The following is a 20935-nucleotide window of genomic DNA, read 5'->3' on the forward strand; positions in this document are numbered from 1 at the left end:
TAAAAATGAATTGAATCCTGTCACATGAATGGCCTGCATTTACTATTCTTTTCACTTACCTTCTAGTCGTTCATTTTCTGAGCTGACTTGTGCCTCTTCCCTCATTGTCAGCGGGAACTGGATAACAAGAACTTGCTGGAAATGGAGTAGTAAATAAATAAACAAACACAGAAAAAAGCTGCTGACTTGGCAGATGCACTATTACAGCCATGATGTAAAACTATCCAACAACAAATGCGACTTCTGAATGTCTCATGATTCACACCACAAACAGCAAGTGAGGAAACTGAAAGAGGATTTTGACCAGTGATAATGAATTTGGAACAACACTGGATTTTCAGATCATAAGAAATTCAGGATAGGTCTGAGTTGAATCCTTGATCACAGGTATTCTCCTTCCTATAGCCATTGTAGCATCAAGCACTTCATCCATCATCTGTAAAAAGTCAGCACTTGGACTACCCCAATACCACTCCACTATAGCCAGGAAAATTAGTCAGCATCTCTGCTCTACAATAACGAAAATATTTGGGTAGTTCAGGAGAACTCCTCTCCTCCCAAGCAGCGAGCAGCTCTTACTGTGATACCAGGCTCCTTGTTTCACCCGTTTCAAATCTGAAGCTCTTGGAAAAGGTACCAGTTCATAACTGCTGCATTGGTCTTACCTCAGGAAGATGGAGAAAAACAGAGCAGGGCAGAGGCAGAAACAACCCAAGTAACTTAATGGATGTTTTGTTGGGAAAAAAAAGAGGAGATTAATTAATGGGAAAAGCCTGATGGTCATTAAGTGTCCTGGAGCAACTATTGTGACAGTGAAGCAGCGAGTTCCTGTGTAGCTTTAAGACATCTGCCCTAAGGAAACATTCGCAATTGAAACTGCGTCCTCTTTTTCCCAGCTCTCCAATTCCCATGGGCCAGCAGTTGCCTTGCTAAATGAAATGCCTCTTTAGGGAGACCTGCTGGCCCCAGGGACTGGTAATGCAATACAGAGCCTTTCATCTCTCACCCATGAACCCAAGTCAAACAGAGTTTGGTAAATGGCCAATAACCCTTACCATCCCAGGGCTGTTTGGTGACCTGTGCGAAATGAGGAGGGTCATCTCTGTGTCTGTTTACTAGAAGGCAAGTGTCAACTTCACCATAAAAAGGGACACAGTTACTACTCATTATCACCCAATTTAACATTCTGAAGACAAGAGAATGAGCCTGGAAAACTCAGCCATCTTCTGACCCAACGATGGCGGTCCCAGGACATCAGGGCTTGAAGAACATTAATGAGGACAGTTGCATTGTAGCAAACCAGGCTGTGCCTCTCCTGCCAATAAGAAATCCAAGTCTGAACTAGTCAGAGTAGCACATGATTGCAGTTTTTCCCAGATCTACACGGAAATCCATGGGATTTGGTTCAGTTTTTAGGGGCAGCAGGCACTGAAGCACAGCCACGAAGTTACACAACGCCACAGACTTTTGCAAATCTGCACTTATGGTTTTAAATAGACACAGGCAACCTGAACTGGGACACAGCATCCAGCATTGATAGAGTTAATGTGCTGAGAAACCCTTTACTGGAAGGCTCTGTTCCCTCACCCATCATGAATACACTGTTCTGGTTACCAAAATAGCTGTATTTGGAAGGGTTGAAGGCCAGAAGCTCTCTGCAGTACCCATTCTTGCCCTATGCACTGCTCATTTTAAGGTCAGACCTTTGGCATCAGGAACCTGTTAGAAGAAAGAGGAATCACTTTAAAAGTTGTTGCCACTCTGGGGATTACCCTGGAAGGTCTGAGAGGGTAAAGGGAAGGGCAGGGGCAGATAAACACTTGGCCACATGAAAAATCAGCTGTCCCTAAATTTCAATACATCTGCATAAACCTCCCAAGGCTCCAGCCAGCCTGTTCTTACTCACAGTGTTCCCAGTCACCACTATCATTTTGTAGCCCTTCTTATGCCACAACAACGACAATTTTGTCATTGTCAACTGAGAGTTACTGTTTAATCCCTCCTATCTTGATTAATTGTATTAAATTGGTATACCTTTGTTAATTAAACAGAAGATGGCAGAGGCAGCTTTTACTTCTTATCCTTTTGCATAGAGCATTTCCCAGGGCTTCACAGGTTGTGGAAAAACAACAATACAGACACGCAACACGTCACATTTCAGCACAGCTGATAAAGCTATTTTACTCATGCAGTGGTCCACTATTCTTTTTGCATATCACAGTATAAGTTTAATTACCACGCCGCTGCTGCATGGCAGCTCCTCTCGCTTTTCCTTTTTTCTGTTTGCATTATTTGCAAGTCATAATCATGTTTTCCTGTCATCCCCGAGCAATGTGCCTGCGTGCGTACAGGCAAATGCCAAGCCTGGAAAGGAAATTTGATGCATGTCCGTGAATTGGAGTTTTCAAACTTTGGCTGAAGATTAGTACATGTAAACATAGCTCTGCCCCCTTCATCTTGGATAATTGGTCACAAATGCTACTTGACACTTCTCAAATCAGACACTTTACATACTTCTGAGCATAGCTGAACTTTTTTGGCAGGAATTAATTTGCTTTGCAACTTAGCTGCTCATTCCTGGCCCGATCCCTGCTCCAGTGATTTCAGGGCAATGTTCTGCCAGTGCGAGGAGCACAGAGGCAGGACTGGATCTGTTTGCTAGTGCTGACGAGCCCGCCTTGGTGACTCTCTCAAAAAAACAATTACTGCAGCTAATGTTCTGCCCTTTGGCAGCCCTGATTAACATTGGGATTTTTACCTTCGGGTCCCTCTTTCTATTCCAATTACTGTGCAAGTTGCATGGCATCAGGGGACATCACAGAAAAACAAAGAAGGCAATGTAGCATCACCAGAAAATGCAACTTCTGACGCACCAGGAGACTTCCACAGCAGCATCAGCTTTATGGGAGACGGTTACAGACACCATCAGCCTCCAAGGGGACTGTCTCACTGTTTTCCTGCCTGTCCTGCTAACAGTGCATGCTCCAGCAGGGAAGGGAAATCCATTTCTGAAGTACTGATGAAGTTTTGAAGTAGCCACAGAATTTCATGCTGTTAAGCAGCCCCCTGTTTGCTCTGACATTACGGCGTGTTTACTCACCGTGCACCGGTACTGCAGGAGCTGAGCAGACCATATGCTCACTTAGAAGGGCTGCCAGGTCTCAGGGAGCATTGCTGTGCCTATTCCAGGAGTAGTTTGGGGCAAGAACGCATTCCATAAGGGTTTTCACTAGGAATATTGTATTTTATCTGGTGATTTATTTCTGTCCAGTCTCTGGACTAAATGGCAGTTTATCAGCATACCCATGTAGATCTGTGAATAACCGATAGAAAATATCATTTGCCCTTTACTCACTGGGATGTTGATAAGCTGCAGCATATTAAAAATGTTTGTCAGTTTGTTCTTTTCAGCTATCAAATGGAATGTGTGCCAGCATGCCCTCCTCTTGCTGGCTGCTTCATCCACAAAACGGAGAGAAAATGATGAAACAATGTCAGTTCTAGAAGAGGGCAAAAGTTCACACGAGTTATTTTAGCATTATTGTCTTGCTTATCACTAGCACTAAATCTGTAAATTAGAATGGGCTCTTACCTGCAGAAGCAAAGGATGAAACTTCATGCTGTGCTTCAGGAGCAGACCAGGAGAAGAGCAAATCCCTGGTGATGCACCTGTGTTGCCTTGGTTCTCATGACTTCCTGCAGCTCAAAGCACTGATGAGGATTAGCCAAGACAGAAACAGTCCACATGATGTTTCTCTGGCCGCTGGGTGCTTGGTCCCCACACTTTCCAATCATGGTCTTGTACAGGTTCATCCCTAGAAAAGAAGGGTAGATTGTGTTACCAGAGATATGGCAGATTCACTGTTGAAAAGCAAAAATTGCCCCTGAATTTGCCATGGACTAATGCAAGTGAAGACATTGCATGTTAATATGTCTTGGGTTTTCTTACCTTAAAATAAACAAATGGAGATTTTTTTGCTTCCTGTTGTTTAACTCTGATATTGGAATCATTATGATATTTATGGGTGAACAAGGCAACAATTGGCCAAGAGATACAACATAGCTCTAAAGCCTCAGCTAAGGAGGAGGCTTAGTTTCCATTGCTATTATCTATCACTATAAATTTAGCTTTCAGGTCCTAGACATTTTAAAATAACATGTCTAGTGTTAAAATAGGAGAGTATCAGAAAAAGCGAATTACAGGTTACAGGCTTCTAGTATTTGCAGTAATAGAACTATTACCATAATTACACCAGTAGAGTACTCGTTTATGTTGTTATTAGGGGAAAGGGATGGTAGAATTAGGATGTATGGAAGGAAAACATTGCAGAAGGGGAGCCAAATAGTTTAGCTGGGACAAAGATGGACACTGATGGCTATTGAACACACTCTTGCTTTCAGCACATGAGGTCCCTGTGTGTGTGTGGACCTGCAATATCCAGTGATTTAGGTGAAACTGCTATAGGTCACCAATGTCTGGTACAAATGGAAACAAATCACATCCCACAGAAAGGTACAGCCTCACACACAAACCCAAGTTGGGATCTGATGACTTTTTGTGCCGTTGAACATCTCCATAGTCTTTGCTGGGTGAGAATGGAGATTGACCACATGACTCCATGAGCTCAATGCTTCACAGACAGAAGTCCTTCTCCATCGTAGAAAAGATCAAACCCAGACTCTTGCACATTTGAAATGAGACCAAAATAAGGGGAAAAAAGCCCTTTGTTTTCAGGGGAAAGGTAAATCTCCATTTTGACTCATTATTTTGCTGTCAGGACTAAGTGGCCACTATTAGTACACAGGTACCTACTGGTGTAAATCTACCTCCTGAGTGTTATTGCTGAAAGTCAGAGAACTTGTGCTTCAGTGGCTAAAGATTTATTTGTTTAATGCCTGGTGTCATCAACAAATTCAGGCCAGCAATGACATCCTACTTGTCTAAGTTAATCTACAGCCTTGGACTGTCCTTGTTTTTCTTCCCATTCAAACTTATGGCTCAGTGTTGGTGCCTGCCACAAACCAACATTACAGCTGAAGTGAAAGAAGTGATGAATGAACATGAGCTTTGCATGTAGATAATTAGAAGTCCGGCTGAGTAGATCACATTATTTAATGTATCGTTATTGTGTTTGTATTTAAAAGCATCTAAACTACATTATTTCCTCTATTACTCCATCTCTGGCTCCAGGGATGAGTTGTGCTATGTGTTTTGGAAGACTTGTTTTCTAAAAAATGATGGAACCACTTGGAGTTTAAATCATTGCTCTGTTAGGTTGGTAAATTGTCCCTACTTGAGAATACTCTTGTGTCAGGAGGAAAAGTCCTTGTTTGGCTGTGCTGCATAAAGCAGGACGATATTTAATTATGACAATGAAAACTCATCTGGTTTCTCCAAGTGCAGGCAATATTGATTTACAGTTCTAATATAGAAAATGTGGAATTAAAAAGTCGGTTTATTTAGAAACTTACTTATTCCTTAAAATGTCTGTTCAGCTCATTTTTAAATTTGATTTCTTATCCCAGGTGAATTACACTGCATTTCTGAATCTCAAGAAGTGCTTGTGCCTGATAACAGCTGATCAAAGTACCAGCATGGTTTGGTCATTTTAATTGCAACATTTTTGTTTGCTGCTTTATTGGACAATGGTGTTTACAAAAGAGAGATTAAGAGCACCAGAAACAGAATTACAGAACACAGTTGGTGCATGAGACTTAGTATAGGACCAGAGTCTGTAAGGTCAGATGCAAATGTTACCAGCTTGTAGGTAAAATTAATGTCTGATTCTGAAAAAAAAAAAGCAAGGAAAATCCGTGCTAGTGTTCCAGCATGACAAATGAACTTAGGCAAGTTGAAGATAATCATGATTATTTAATATTCCACAGCTTTACAACTCGATACTCTGTGGACAAAAGATCAGAAGTCTGCTGAGTCCAAAGTTTTGAATCTTTGGGTCAATATGCTTCTCATGTCTTCAGCGTTTAGTTTAATTTAGGAGGAAACAGTTCTGAGCTAAGATAAGATCTTGGACAAAATTGACGTGGACTCACAACATGGCCTAACATAACAATTTAATCTATCCTGTGCTTCCCCTGAAAAAGGGCTTAATAACTGTGGTATGATTTCACCTGCTGCTTCTAACATTTGCTCATTCTTTTTTCCTGAGCAAATTTGGATTATCAGATGGCAAGCAGCTTTGTTCATGGTAGACAAACTTGAATTCATTTAGGATTAATAACAATGGGTTCAATCTTTGATTCAATGGCAGTCTTAATGAATGGAGTCTTTGGAAGACAAATGTTTGTTTGTGTTAAAGAGAAATAATCAATTCTCCATTTTGGGGGATATGAGGTGCTTATAGCACATATCACAAAATATTTTCCCTGTGTATCCAGCCCTGAGTATACGAACTGCAGGAATGTTCCTCAAGCCCTGGGGTTGCAAACATGGACCATTTTGACCTTGTAATTTCAAAATCTGAAGTTTCACGATGGATTATTTGGTGTGAGAAAAAAACATATCTCTTACTCACAGTACTCTCAGGTCATCTTGGTGTTCTGATGCTGGGGAGTGTGGAGAGAGGAGGGTCCACGTCGCTGCGATGCATCAGCAGCTGTAGGTCAAGACAGGGTGGATCCGATGGATGAATCAAGTCTGGCTCTGTATTTTGGCCCAGTCCTCACCATTGTCTTAGATAAGGGCATCTTCCAAATTCCTGTGGGAAATCCTGCATCCTTCATTACTTCTCCTGTCTCTTGGGAAGGAACTGGAGCACACGCCACCCCTGTGCCCGGCCAGGGAGGGCTGCACTGCCCAAAACCGAGTGCCCACTGACCTCTGGGAAAATTAGCAGGCTTCAGGAAATTTACCCTGCAGGCAGTTTTACCCTGGAAAAACATCACACACGTTGCTAGAGTTTAGGACAACAAATTAGAGCATTTAATATGCACTGGAAGCTTTTTTTTTTCCCTTCCCCATACCCGCTCCCCCCCCTCCCACACCCAGTAACATCCAGTTGCTTAATTCCATTTGAAATCACCCGGGTTAGGCACCTAAATAATCTTGTCCTTCATGCCTGTCAACATCTTGAGGCACCTAACCACCTTTAGAGATGTGGTGTGAAAGCTTGTGAACGATGCAATCGAGGAGGGAAACAAAAGACAAGTATCCCTATTTGCCGCCCAAGAATCCACAAAGAATGCTGCTTCAGCTCTGCTCTGATTTCTAATTAGATTATGAGTGATGTAGGACTCTGAAGCCAAGCTGGAGTTTGTGCTAGCACTTTGCATGTATGAATGACAAAGGGACACCACTTTCATATTGATTTAGGCAGGCCAGTGGAAGAATGTTTAAACATCAAGTGCTTGATGTCCCAGTTTGCCAGAGCACCTGGAAATATCAAATTAATTCCAGGTGTTCTGCCATTAAGACAGGCTTGCTGCTTTTACAGCCACACATACAAAATGTGGCTCCCAGTTCCACAAATAAAAACGGAGTGGTTTCTGCTCCTAATACCTCGATAACTCTGACATATTGCAAGTTCTGGAAAGAATTTTAATCTACATAGGTTTCTTTTTTTTTTTTTTAAGGGGAGGGGAGCGAGGGGGGAGGGATTTTAAATATGCTGCATACAATTTGTGATGGTCATCTCTAAAATGCAGCTCCATTATCCTTTTCCATTTGGAATGAATGAGGCTAATTAATTTCAGGCCATACTTGATGAGGTCAGCACCATACGAAGGGTGCGTGCTAGACATTGCTAATCTCTTTCAGCTGAGAGTGATGAATTAAAGATGAAGCATTCCTTTGCAGGCCTAATTTAGAATGTATATCAAAAACCTACAGCAAATAATACTATACCCTACAACAAAGGAAAACTTGTTCTCTCAGGCTCCCATGTAGGGTTGATTTTAAAGGCATTTTCATTTCGCTTTGGAATTCCAGCTGTGGATGGGTGAAACAGTTCAGAAAATTCAAGCTTTCTCTCTTTCTATTGCTTTTATGGACACAAGTAGGCAAGGGGGGGCTAAGGGGAGAGCAAAACTAGTCCATGTTTGATCCTGTATATCCTGTGATTCTGACTGTACGCCCGGTGTTTAGGAAAGCTCCCAGGGTCGTGTGCTCCCCAAGTACCTGTGACGTGACACCTCCCCCCACAGCCCACACTGAAATTTTACTGTTGGGTGTTTTTTCAGTCTGAGGGGAAAGCAATCAAAGGTCCCCTTGGGTTCAGCATCATCCCAAGGATGTTTTGTTGCAGGCAGGAAACAGGCCAGGTCCAGCAGTTCTTCTGGGTCACCCAACAAGGACACAAGAGTTTCCAAGCCTTCACAGAGCTGTATTTCTCCACAGGGAAAAACACCTCCCTGTGCAAAAAGGTCCCATCACATCTAGAAGCACAGATAGCAAAATTTGAAGGAAAAAGTCACCGCGAAAACAATCAGGTCTGGAATGGGAACAAATTGCTACAGGGCTCCCAAATTTGCTGGAGTCGAGGCTCGACCAAGCTTTGCCACCTTTCCCTTAGGCAAATCTGCCCACAAAGCCCATAGGGTTTTCCCCTGAGTGAGGGGCTGCGGGATTTGGCCCCATGAGTAGCAAGAAACTCATTTTGGTAAAACAGGGGTTTAAGAAATCCTAATCCAGCCTCGGAAGGAGGCTGCAAACAATAGACCATCATCCTCCCCACAACTTCCCTCTTTAATACCTGGCAGTTTCTTGGAATTCTTGACAGGTTGCTGCAGCGAGTCGAGGTTCCCAACTGGTGGCCATAAGCGGCTGCCGTCTTTGTATCCCAGTAGTCCTCATTAGAACAAAGCTGCTTCGAATTAAATCCAATCTACATGCCGAATCAATCTTTCAACCCTTTGATTGCTTCTGAAAATATTTATATTTCTTAATAATGCACATTTTGTCCCAGAGCCTGTGATTAAACCCAGACAAGGTCCAGAGAAGCCTAAAGTATATGTGGAGGGGGTTATTTTGGACAGGAAAAGAAAGATAAAGAACACAGGTTTTTCCTATTGTGAAACCATTAGAGTGTATAAATCTAGCAATTGCAGTTGTATAAGCATCAGAGTGGGGTTGTAATAAATACAGATTGGAGTATTATAGTAACCAAATGGAGTTTATGGATTATGTTCACTAGTTCATATTTCTCAGCTACTACAATCTAACTAGCATCATGCTGCACTCGCCTCTGTTAATATTCCCTATTAATATTCTCTTTACATGTTCGTGGGGGGAAAAAAGAAGTTAGGATTCAACTGCTGCTCTGTGTAAAACAAATATGTTTAAAGAATCATGCCCTCCAAAGAAAAAAAATAAACATGGTGATGCTGTAAAGCGACTGCATTCGAAGGGCACGGGCTGTGGCTGGCTGGAATCGGCCCACTCTGCTTAAAGTTAATAACTTCCATCTGAGTGGAATCTGGTCCTAATGCAGGGCATTTGCTGCGTGAAAATTAGGGTGTAAAAATGAAGAAAACAACTGCTGCTATCCCTTACCCTGGTAAATTTTTTAGGTGGTAAATAACAAGCTTTGGCAGGAGATGAGAAACGCACGAAGGCTTTGTGGTAAACAGCACATTATTCCCTTCTCAAAAAGTAGCATACAAAAAGTAGCATACATCACAGGTGAGATGTCTGGAGATGAAGGGAAGGATACATTCCTTGGCTAAGGAGTAACCCAGATAGGGCCTGATCCTCCAGAGTGGGAATCTGACGTCGATTAAGAAGGTAGTGGTGGCTGGGGACGCAGATCAGATAAAGGCTCTGTACCTGTCTCCCTCCCTAAACACAAATGACTGCCCTTGTCTCTAATAAAAGGGAAAAATTGACTTTGGAAAACACACCATGATAAAACTCCTCGGATAAAGTAGTGCACTGCCTGGGTGAGAGGGAAAGAAATCCTAGAAACTAAAAGTATTAAATGCTTATTTAATATCATTGCTAATAGCAGCATCAGATGGTAAACACAGGTAATATGCTTCAGCAGTGGGCTGGTAAATGCTTGTGGTACCTTTCCTTGTGGCAGTTTCCACTTTTATAAAGGAGAGGAAGAAACATTCTCAGTTAAAATATTATTCACTGCTTCTTTCATCATACAGTTCATTATATTAAGCTGTAATTTCCTAAATATGTTGTGGGGTGGTATTATTGTTATACATACATCCTGAGTCTTGATAGCTATTTTGCATTAATGTATGATTTGGATTCTCAGTCTTTAGGGTAGAGAGAATGGGGTTTTTATCATCACCATAAATAAGGGGAGAGAAAAGATTTTAAAAACCTCTCATAAATAGGGATGGATCGAAAATCTAATGACATGCATGAAAATCCATTTTGGATCAGGCCCCCAGCAGAACACTGAGTTATATAACCAGTATTTTCTGAATATCTTCTATTGTTTGACAGCCCTGATTTCACACTGAACTTGGAGTTCATTTCCGAACAGAAGCTTTTTGTACAGAAACTTTTAATCATATCCCTTCGTGAACACACACATACCATCGAGGATATTGTCTTATTAAAGAGTTTAAGCCTAAAGGTGTATGCCTATTTTTAAAAGAAATTTTCTGATTGTAGATAACTGCTCAATTTGATTTAGTGTCCAATGATAGTGATGGGGTTGATAACTGAGCATTCATCGGTAATTCATCTTGTGCTAGTAGAAATTTACAGCAAAGCAGTGCTTTCCCAACACTGACAAGTCCTATTAATCTTCTTCAGACACATTTCAATAGGTGTCTCCATCTGTGCCCAACATCTAAACACTCTGGCATCACTGGGGACTTGGAGACACCTTCATTTCAGGTTACACCAGTGAAAATGTGATACTAGATTGTACTCTATTTTTAACCTAATTCTCTCTTTTCATTCAATTAGCCTTTCTTGCCTGCATTTTTCTACTCATGTGTAACATCCTTTTCCCAGGAAGAGCTTAAAAATGAGATTTAGTTACTTAAAGAGACAGAATCTACCAGGGCAAGAGCAACCAAGATCTTAATACATGAAAGCAGAATAATAAAGCTCACTGACAGAGCGTGGAGACGGAATCGCCATCCACCAAACACCTCCTGCGTAGCATTCCTGTCATATTCCCCTCCTGATGCACCTCTTGCAGGCACCATTCAGTTAGGGCAGGTCTGAAACCAAACACCCCAAAAATTCAAAGCAACTGCGCGGCGTTTGGGCGTTGAGACCCAAAACACCTCTGTTTGTTCACTCCGCATGGGGATCCCCACCATACATGGCCACTTCGCTTTACACGTACAGCTAATGCATGAACAAACACAGAGCAGTCAAATTACAGCAATAACATTTATGGGTGGATTATGCTCCAGCTTCCTCGCTTATTATTAAAAGCGAGTAGATTGCGGAGCACATGGAAGAGGTAGGGTGCAAATGCAGGCGAATTTGCGCTCGGAACCAAATGTTGTTTTTTCACTTTCAAAGCTGCGATGAGTTTGCGAGCAGACGCAGCACAGCTTTTAAAGCTTACTCATTCAAAAATGTGTGTTTGGGTTCTCTTCTTTTTTTTTTTTTTTTTCTTTTCCCCTCCCCTCCTTACTCCATTTACGTTCGCCTTTCAAAGCGGAGCAGATGCACACCATTTGGGTTTGGGTGGCTCCTACTTGCTCTGAACTTTCTTCTGAAAAGAGCAAACCGTGAGCCGTGCGTCTGCTCCGCGACTCGGAGGCAGCTTCAAACTTTGTTTCTGGCTTTATGAAGTTCTCTCGTGAGTCGTATTATAGATCTAAATGACCTTATTGTAGGTGGCAAGTTTAAATGTGCCATATTAATAACTTGTTATCCAAGACAAATTAAGTCCTTATGTGTCAAAAGCACTCTGCTCTGGATTACCTACAAGACAAGTATTTATTGAATAAACGTTGGATCCAATTTCATTTTAATGTGACTGACTGTATGCTGCAGCCCCTTAGAATGAGATAAAAACGCTCAAACCTACAACTGTGTTGCAACATTACACCTAACTTGTCTATTTCTATTATTGTCTTTTTGATGTGGGATATCAAAAGTGTTTGGGGGTTTTAAGGATTTATTATTATTATTGTTGTTATTTTTTTTTCTGAAGAGCACGGAGAGAGATAGAAAAAAAGACTGGCATTCAGCCTAAAGAGAAATCATTGAAACAAATTAATCCTATGCCGTTTAAATTGACATGGTAATCCATCATCAGCAAAGGGAAACTCTGAAAGCAATCTAGAATCTGCAGTGTTCTTTCACTGGCCCTCAGGCACAAAGACAGACAGTAAAAGAGGAAGGGGAAGAAAAAAAATCATAAAAGTTAGCAGCACCTTAGCAAAGGGAAGGGCTGAGAGAGCAGCTTTCACTTTTTCCTTCTTTCAAGCATCCAGCTCGGGAAAGCAACGCTGATTAACCTCCAGCCATTCCCCACGAACGTTTACCCGTGTGTGTCAGATCATCTTCGGCTGCTGAGATATGAGTAATTTCAAATAGTGCAGAGCCCCCATCCTGTATAAACTCCACCACTCAAAACTCTGCCAAACGTCAACTTGGGCATTTCTGCTTACAGAGGGCCTTTTATTAGCCTAAACTTGATCATTCCAAATGGACAATAAATTCTATCTTCACAGCCCTGGAGAAAAGAGCTGTACTATCCTTGGGAGTTTAATAGCCAGGATTTTCATAGAGCTAGCATGAAAAAAACTGGGGGGGGGTTTATTTGGATTTGGGCTTGGGGTATTTTTTTTGTCTATCCCCTGCTTTCTCAGTGGGGCTATCCACTATAATATATGTTTCCCAAGAGATTTTTCAAACTAGTTTTAAATATCTAAAGTGATGAGACTTGGTGCACCTTTAAAATTTTATTAGGCTTATGGTCAGAAGAAAACATAAACCTCTTGGGCCTTGAAAGCCCATTGCAATACAGCCATTATCCCTATAACGTCAATAGAGCTACAAAATTCTCTAGAAATAAACCTTTTAAGAACAGCTTTCCCTGCTTCATGTTTTCTTTTAAGGTCAGTGGTACATCACTTTTTTGGAAAACGTTTCCCCTCTCTGGCCAGGTTTAGCAATGTGAAATAGAATGTATATTACTAAATGAATAGGTTTAATTTTAGACACTGAAAAAATAAATAGAAGAAGAGAGCCAGGGCAGGAATAATACCTTTCAGTTAGAAACAGACATAGTAGAAAGAAAAAGTCAGAACTTTAGTGCCAGGGGCAAAGGGGTGAAAGGCTGGCTAATATGAACCATATCCAACATCTGCCCTATTTTAATTTAGCAGGGATAAAGTTTCTTCTTTTTTATTATTAAGAAAACTTTATGTGGCAGAGAAACCCATGAGCTATGTTATCAAAACTGTTTTATTGTCACACTGAAACTTAGAACTATTAAGAATTGGTGGGGCAAAGAGATAAAAACTCCCCTTCTCTCTCCTTTTATACTCTGTGACAAGCCTGGGCTCAGGTCCTGCTGACTTGGGTGTCCTTTTCATGTCTTTATGAAGTACTGCACTTGGGGCTGTAATATAAAGGGGAGGTTAATTGTTCAGGATGGGTCCAAATGATTGATTCTCCAGGTTTAAAAAAAAAAAAAATTAAATAAAAAAATGTGAATATTTAAAACAAAATACTGACACAGTAGTCACCCTTGGAGGTGAGCGATGGTGGTGGTGTACAGCAAGTGTAAAGAAGGGCTGAACTGGGGACCTGTATGAGAAACAGCCCAAATTGCCAGACTGGAACATGATCTCACTCCATCTAAGAGTTTTCCACCTCAATAGTGCAAATTCCACTATAAAATAACAAAGTATACTGAACCACATGTGAGTAGCTGTAGGAGTAAGAGAGCAAATTGGTTTCGGACAAAAGAAGGATGAATACCTTCGGATAATCTAAAGTTAAAATTTGATTGAAAGCATAACATTCCTCTAAGCATCAATATGCTTAGGATCCAAAATATGGTTATTTTATTACCAGTTAATGCTTAGATCAAAGCAAAACACTGTAGCTGGAAGGGACATTCTCTCTGGAAATAAAGTTCCATGTAATTATTTCCTATTAAAAACTAAAACTGGTCTTAGATTCAAAAATTTGGGCTTCCTTACATGTGATATAGTGCAAGCTTGTCAAGAGAGAGCAAACGTGTAATTTTTCGCCGTTTGCTGGTATCTCTTTAATTTAAAGTTTTCAGTTTAGCTTTAACCCTTTGAATGTGAAAGATTCTCTTCCAGTTTACCTTCATCAAACAAGGGGGATTGTTTTGGATTATACCGACTGATTCCTTATAAACAGAAATTAGAATTTGATATAAACTACCATAAATTTAGATAAAGCCTGCAAATGTAAGGACGTGAGATGTAAAGAAAATGATATGGCGATGAGTAGGCAGCTGAAACTTAAACCTTAAATTGTAAACAAGGGTTTCACTCTTGGGCAAAACAGCTCATCTTAATTCAGTTCGGGACATGGAGTTTAAAATATGCACTCAAAATACTTCCAAGAAAGCTGCAACCTTTCAGAGGAGAGAGATAAGACTGTATTTTAATTATGAGGTTATAAATATGCGATCGGTTTAATTTTTTTTAACCATCCCCTAATGTGCTATGTAACACCGTTCAGATGCAGTTATACGTTTATCTGTCTGTCTCTATATCTGTACAGGCTTTTGTTTTTATTTTATTCTGGTTTGGTTTTTTTCCTGATAGCTCAATCTCTATTTATGGCATTACTGAAGCAGGCCCTGGGAAAAAAAGGAATCTATCTTTCTGTATTTATAAACTACCACGGAATAAACAGGGAACGGTTCTTTTTTACAACTGATGGGCTGGTATTATAAGTAGCAATATGAAATATTTAGACACATTATTTCAAGCTTCCCGGCTGCTTCTGATTCTGCTAATTATTTTTGATCTGTCACTCAGAAATAAAAAAAATAAATAAATAAAACTTTAAAGAGTTCATTAGGACTGCAGAAAGGCAGAAGAGTCAGATATAAGGCAGCAATTATAATTTGGTTTTAACATGTTTTTTTCATTTTTTGCTGACTCCTCAGCTATATTGTTTAGTAGAGGGATGGCTACAATATACTTCTATATTAAAGCTTGTTAAATAGGGAAGAAGCTGAGACATTCAGCTGGGATATTGTTTGCTAGCTCAATTAGTATCCCAAGAATTTGAAAGTACAATAAATGTATCTGAAGATCATATCTAAACATACTTACCAAAAAGTACCCACCTCTCTCAGCAGTTCACATATTTCTGCCTTCTGACTGGGAGGAGGGAAAAAAAAGGCAGTTCGATGTATAGGTTAAGATTGGCGTGTGGCAGGGTTTGTGTGAGATACAAAGAAATCCATATTTCACTCAACAATTTCATTGCTTAAACATATAGTTTAGAAGCATCTTTTCCTTAAACATGTGGTTCAATAACACTTTCTTCAAAGGAACAATTCAATGTGTTAAAAGATTTAAGAACAAAGAATGTGCTGCAAAATGCAAATTCCTCCAGTGTTATACTGTGTATGCAATTATGTATGTAGGCAGATAGATATAATTTGAGAGTTATTAACTTTCAACATCAATGATGTACCCTGAATCAATACAATGTAACTACCTATTAAAATATAAACCAGGTGTGTTCCCAGGCAAATACAGTCTGAGAAGCTTTTCTAGATTTTTTTTTTCTTTAAAGATTACAGCTCTACTGTGGACAAGAAGCTCAAGCGATTGGTACTGGTCCTAAAGATGGAGATTGCTTTGCTTTTTGCTGATGGTTCTAGAATGTTTCATTTCCCAGACGTTCGGGAAAAAAAAAAATTATAAATTTAAAAACAATAAACAATAATGAAATGGTTTAAAGGGGACGAATTGTCTCACAAACATCCGCACATTTCTGCACCTCCCGATGCATGGGAAAGAGAAAAGTTCCCTATTTCCATTTTTCCTTTGGCTCAAGGGAGGGAACGAAGGGAGCAGAAATCATTTTAAGCTTGGCCCTCCCGTCTGATCGACCCCTCTTGCAAATCCCTTTCTCCTGCCCGCCCTCCCTCGCTCCCCCGAGCACACAGCCCGGCGCAGTTAACCTTGGAGCGGCGCCGGGGAGGGAAGGGTTAATGAAACCCAGCTCTTTACGACCTCCAGGGTCAGACTCTTCCTATCTGCAATCTAAGGAATTAGGTAAGGAGGTTATAAGATTATAGTGAAAGGAGTTATAGGCCCTCGTAGCCTCACACCTGAACATATTGGGCTAATCCACTGGGATTCTTAAAAATCGCTTCAGCTATGGAAAACTGTTAATTAGGCTGAGTCTGTCCCGAGGTTTCCTGTTGCATTAGTGATCCAGCCGAGCTGCCTGCACTCTGTAGGCTCACATGAAATGCTCTTAATATGCCTATATTTTTTGTCCCTTCTCCACGACCAAAATCAGCATCAGCCCCTGATCTCGGGAAAAAAAGCAAAGCTGGGGGGAAATTCAGCCCGAGGGATGAACAAAAGTCACCCCTGCCAGTCCCTGAGCCCTGGGTGCCCGGCAGGCTATTTGCAGCTGTTTCTAACTTCAGTGTTTGTTTACAGTAGCAAAATTAGCACTTGGAGAAGAAGTGAAAAGCTGTTTTCACATCAGTTTTACTCCTCGGTTCCTAGTTTGAGATGCCTTTCCTCCCTCCCAGCATTCATCATCATTTAAAGTGCGGCTCAAACTTTCTGTCGCTCCTTTGACTTAGTTCTCTGCAGTCGCATCCCATTTTCTGCTGTGAAAAACACGCGGAGAGAAGGTAATGTGTGAACACGGCCCAAACATCACGGATTCGAGGCAAAAAAAAAAAAAATAATAATCCCCAGCATCCCTACAGAACGTGTTTTAAGGTCGCTTGGCAGAGCCCTGCCCTACTTCCAGCATTCTGCCCTTTGGCACTCGGACATTTGCTTGTCTCCAGAGAAGTTTTCTTTAATCTGCCGAGACACCCCAGGGCTGAATTGCTCCCTAAGACAGATAAAATCCTGCAGCAGCAACTCCCCAACTTCAATACTTAAAGTAGGGGCTGGTTTTAACCATTTTGTCATTTGCAGAAATGCTGGGGTTTTTTAAATTTTTTCTTATGCCACTTGTGGTCACCCTCGAATGGCAGTAATCTGTAGATTACATATTACGAGCCTTGTGATTACGTGGATAAAATGAGGTGGTTAAAAGCTAAAATCCATTTTACTCACCACATTTGCTTGTGGGGAGAGGGGGAGAAGGAGAGGGGAGGACAAACTTGTAGGAGAAGGATTTAAACCCCTCGGATGTGAGGTGGATGTGCCCTCGCTTCTGCTGATAGAGCCCTCCCTGCCTGGTGGATACACGGGGCTAGGGACCCCTCAACATCACCTCCAAGGCAGGCGCCCGGTTACTCCAGCCCTCCTGTCCTTTCCCTCGCTCCTGAGTCTTTTGTCCCCATTTTCGTGGTGTCTCAGTTTTGCTCCATAGAGGCGACTTTTCTCTGCTACTCCTGGATTTGCTCTGTAGCATTTCTGGGCTCCTACTCTCCAGCTCTCCCCCCGTTTGCCTCTTTCATGTGTGTCCCTGATCCCTCTCCAGCTGATGTGATTCTTTAGAAATGTGGGTCTTATCCCGTCCCTACCTTTGCCGGGTCTGATTAGATATTATTTTTTCATTGGCTCTGCTACAATGGGTTCCTCCCTTTAATCTCTCGGTATATTTTCCCCCTCCCGGTATAACCAAATCCATGAAATTCACAGCCTCTCTCTTTGACACGACTGGCTCGTCTAATCACTCCATATCGATTTCCCTAACTCTTTTCATCCAGCTGAAGACACATCTTAAAACACTCCAAGCCAGAGTGTGCTCTTTGCTTTATACACACTAATAAAATGATTTACCCTTCTCTCTCTGCTCTCCTCACAGGAGAAAATCGTTCGAGTCGCGGCTATTTGTGTGTGATCAGTAAATATTTAGTGTGGCGACATCCTCAGCTCCTCTCCTGATCAATACGCAACCCAACAGGAGGTGGACTATTGTCCGGGTAGTGACTTGCTGAGATCTCCTTTAGATGAATTCTTTGCCCCCCATACGGTCTGTTATGATTTATCCTCGAAGGTAACCAATAAAGAGAAATTGAGTCTTTAAAAACGTCTGTTTCTAACCTGTTTACCGTGCCATTAAAGCACCTAAGCAAGGAATGGCTTATTCACCCCCGTCTCCCGTATCCCTGGGATGGGCTGACACATCCAGAACGCTGCTGGGAAATGGGTATCAAAGCAGGCGGCCGCCAAACTGTTGCCCCGCATCCCAGAACCCCTCCATTCCCTCTCCCCGACCCCTCCAGCAAAACCCCGTCCTGTCTCGGCGGTGCACTGTCACGATAAAGGGGCGACTCCCCGGTCGCGCCCTGCAGCATCTCCGGGCACGGGGCTCGCCCCCACAGTCTCTGATGGAACGAAGTGCCCAGGGATGGAAGGTGCCCCAGCAACTTCCAGCCCACCTCCCTCCTCCTCCTCATCGCATCCCGCAGCTCTGCCTGCCCCAGGACCAGGCTGAGGCAGGGCTGGGGGCAGAGCGCTTTTTTGTTTGTTTGCCTGTTTAGGGTTTGGTTGGTTTTTGGTTTGGCTTTTTTTTTTTTTTTTTTCTGAACGAGATGGAAAATCTGCAGTGAAGGGGGAAAAAATAATAATAATGGAAATGGAGAAGAGCTTAAAGCCCGTTTCCTGTGGTTAACCATAACGAGAGCTTTCCCAGGGTGATAAAATGGGCAGAAAGAGAAGTTCGCGTGTGTATGTGTATGTTTTATCCTGATCTGCTATTTCACTCCTGGGGAAGCCCATGCCTGGAATAGGAAATATTTCCCCTTGTAATTACCCCAGGACTGTGCTGTGCCCGGTGAGATGTCTGAGACAGCTCTGCCTGGTGTGCGGGTGCCTGCCTTTGATGCAGGCTGGGTGCCTGTACACAATGGCTACACAGTTATATCTGTATCGTCTGTGTGTGCTCACTCACATCATGTCCTGCAGCCCACAGAGGTGCCCAGATATTTATTTTATTCCCATGTTTGTGCGTTTGCACCTCAGCTATAGGTCGAAGGCGTTTATCTCTGTAAATGGACATTGCCTGCATAGGCGCTGCATAAATCCATGGCTGTGTATTACAGATGTGCGAGTGTTATTCAAATCTAAAACCAGCTACATCCACCTGTTAACTTTGTTTAGAAACCACTTTCACTAATGGCTTTTCGCTAACTTATTCAGCCCGTTACTCGAGTATAGGAGGCAATGGAGGGGAAAAATCCATATGAAACCTTGCTCATAGCCTCTCTTCGAGAGGACACTTTCCACACCTTGCCTAGACAGGGCTCCTATAGAGCGCTTATCTCTCGAATATATCTTTATACTAATGCATACTTAATTGGTCTGTCTTGACTGTCCATATAAAACAATTTAATTAGGGTGCTTTCTGCTTTGGAAAGAAAGAGAAAAAAAATCTGCCCAGCATTTATTGTATTTAGCACCAATACAGGCAGAAAATGTTGCACAAGTTTTTGGTTGAAAGAGCACCTATGTGTCCATTGAAGGGCGTTGATCCGAAAAGACAGAGAGGACAAGTAAAATCGATTTGAAGCAACCCTCTCTGTCCCTTTCACACCATTCAGACACTCCATTCCTTCTAAGACAAAGACCCAGCGCCTTGGGAATGCTGGCAAGGGGGTGGGGGGGGGAGGAGGGGGAAAAAAAAAAAGGGAAAAAAAAAAGGAAAAAAGCTTCAATCCCCCCAAGCAAAAGGGAGAGCTCTGAAATTCCTTCATATTGCTGTTATTTACCCCCCAAGATATGTTCAACTCCAGGATTTTCTTCAATTCGGCGTCTAACACTGCTGCTGCGAGGAATGTCCCTGGAAGGGGAGGAGGTAATTATGGCTATTAGTGCTGCGAGCCCAGCCGCAACCTTGGTCACTCGCAGGCTTTTAGGGTTAAAATAGCCCTCACCTCTGACCCCTGCGGAGCAAAGTTGTAGCTATTGCCATAAGTTGGGCCAAAGTTTTCAAATCCAGGGCTGGGCAACACCGGAGGGGGGAAACTTCTCCCTGGAATTATTTTTGGTTGGGATTTAAATCATCTTTAGTCTATTTAATTACCTTTCCCTCCTCCTTTGGCCAAACAATCCCTTTCGGAGAGGTGGGGGGCATTTCAAAATGCCCTGCTCTCACTACCTTTCCCACTGCTCTTTCCATTTAGGTTTAATTTGGCAGATTGTTTTCAAGCATGAAAATGGTTATCATCAAACTAAATTACTGGGTCAGCCTTTCATCCACAGATCTCAAGAATAAAGGGGGGGGAGGTGTCGGGGAGGGCTCCCCCCTTCAGACTTTCCCCACCATGACCCGTTCAGCTTTACAAAAAAAGGAGAGTTTGGAAAAATGAAGAAAGGACGAAAAGCTTGGATTTGTCTCCTGTTCTTTCTGCACACCTTCATGATCCTCCTCTGCAAGGAAGGATTTTGGAAAGGGGGGGGGGGGAGGCTCAAAGTGAGGAGGGGAGGGAGCCCACAGATGCAAGTACCCCTCTGGCAATAATAAAAATTCATTCAAGTGGACTATGTCTCCATCTTCCATGTACTGATTAGACTTAACAAGAGTGGAAACTTGTGTAGACCATATTTATGGTATTAACAAGCAGTTAAAAGATTTATCCTTCTTCTGATCAATATTGTTCGTGCCCGGTCCTTTCCCCCCACCCCCCGGGCCCTCCCCGAAGGCTGCAATGACAATCGCCTTCATACTTTTTCATCACCGATCGAGGTGGCAAAACCCTTTTGTAATTTTCATTAGCCCAGTAAACATGCAATTAACATGCAGCACTGTGGTTAACTTAATTCCTGTTTTAAGGCAAGGACAAGCAAGAAATGGAAGAGCGTTTGTTCCATTTGTCAAGTATGACACACTCCCTACCCT

At 42.1% G+C, this 20935-nt stretch overlaps 1 long non-coding RNA gene across 8 annotated transcripts in view; it reads right to left on the reverse strand.

Annotated features, from left to right (window-relative positions):
* The window catches only part of LOC127475418 (uncharacterized), a 36991-nt gene that overhangs the window by 10595 nt on the left and 5461 nt on the right, over positions 1 to 20935 (reverse strand). For 5 of the 8 annotated variants that reach the window (XR_007906204.1, XR_007906208.1, XR_007906207.1 and 2 more), the window contains exons 3-6: positions 8709 to 15264; positions 6534 to 8391; positions 3593 to 3815; positions 60 to 3313 (exon numbers count right to left, since the gene is read on the reverse strand). This is a non-coding gene — a long non-coding RNA (uncharacterized LOC127475418). The remainder of the gene's footprint in view (positions 1 to 59; positions 3314 to 3592; positions 3816 to 6533; positions 8392 to 8708; positions 15265 to 20935) is intronic. The other 3 variants (XR_007906206.1, XR_007906205.1, XR_007906210.1) reach the window with 3 other exon arrangements.

This window comes from Manacus candei, unplaced genomic scaffold (genome assembly GCF_025592945.1).
Source record: "Manacus candei isolate 608988 ecotype Guabito, Panama unplaced genomic scaffold, ASM2559294v1 h1tg000046l, whole genome shotgun sequence".
In the NCBI taxonomy this organism is placed as follows: Eukaryota; Metazoa; Chordata; class Aves; order Passeriformes; family Pipridae; genus Manacus; species Manacus candei.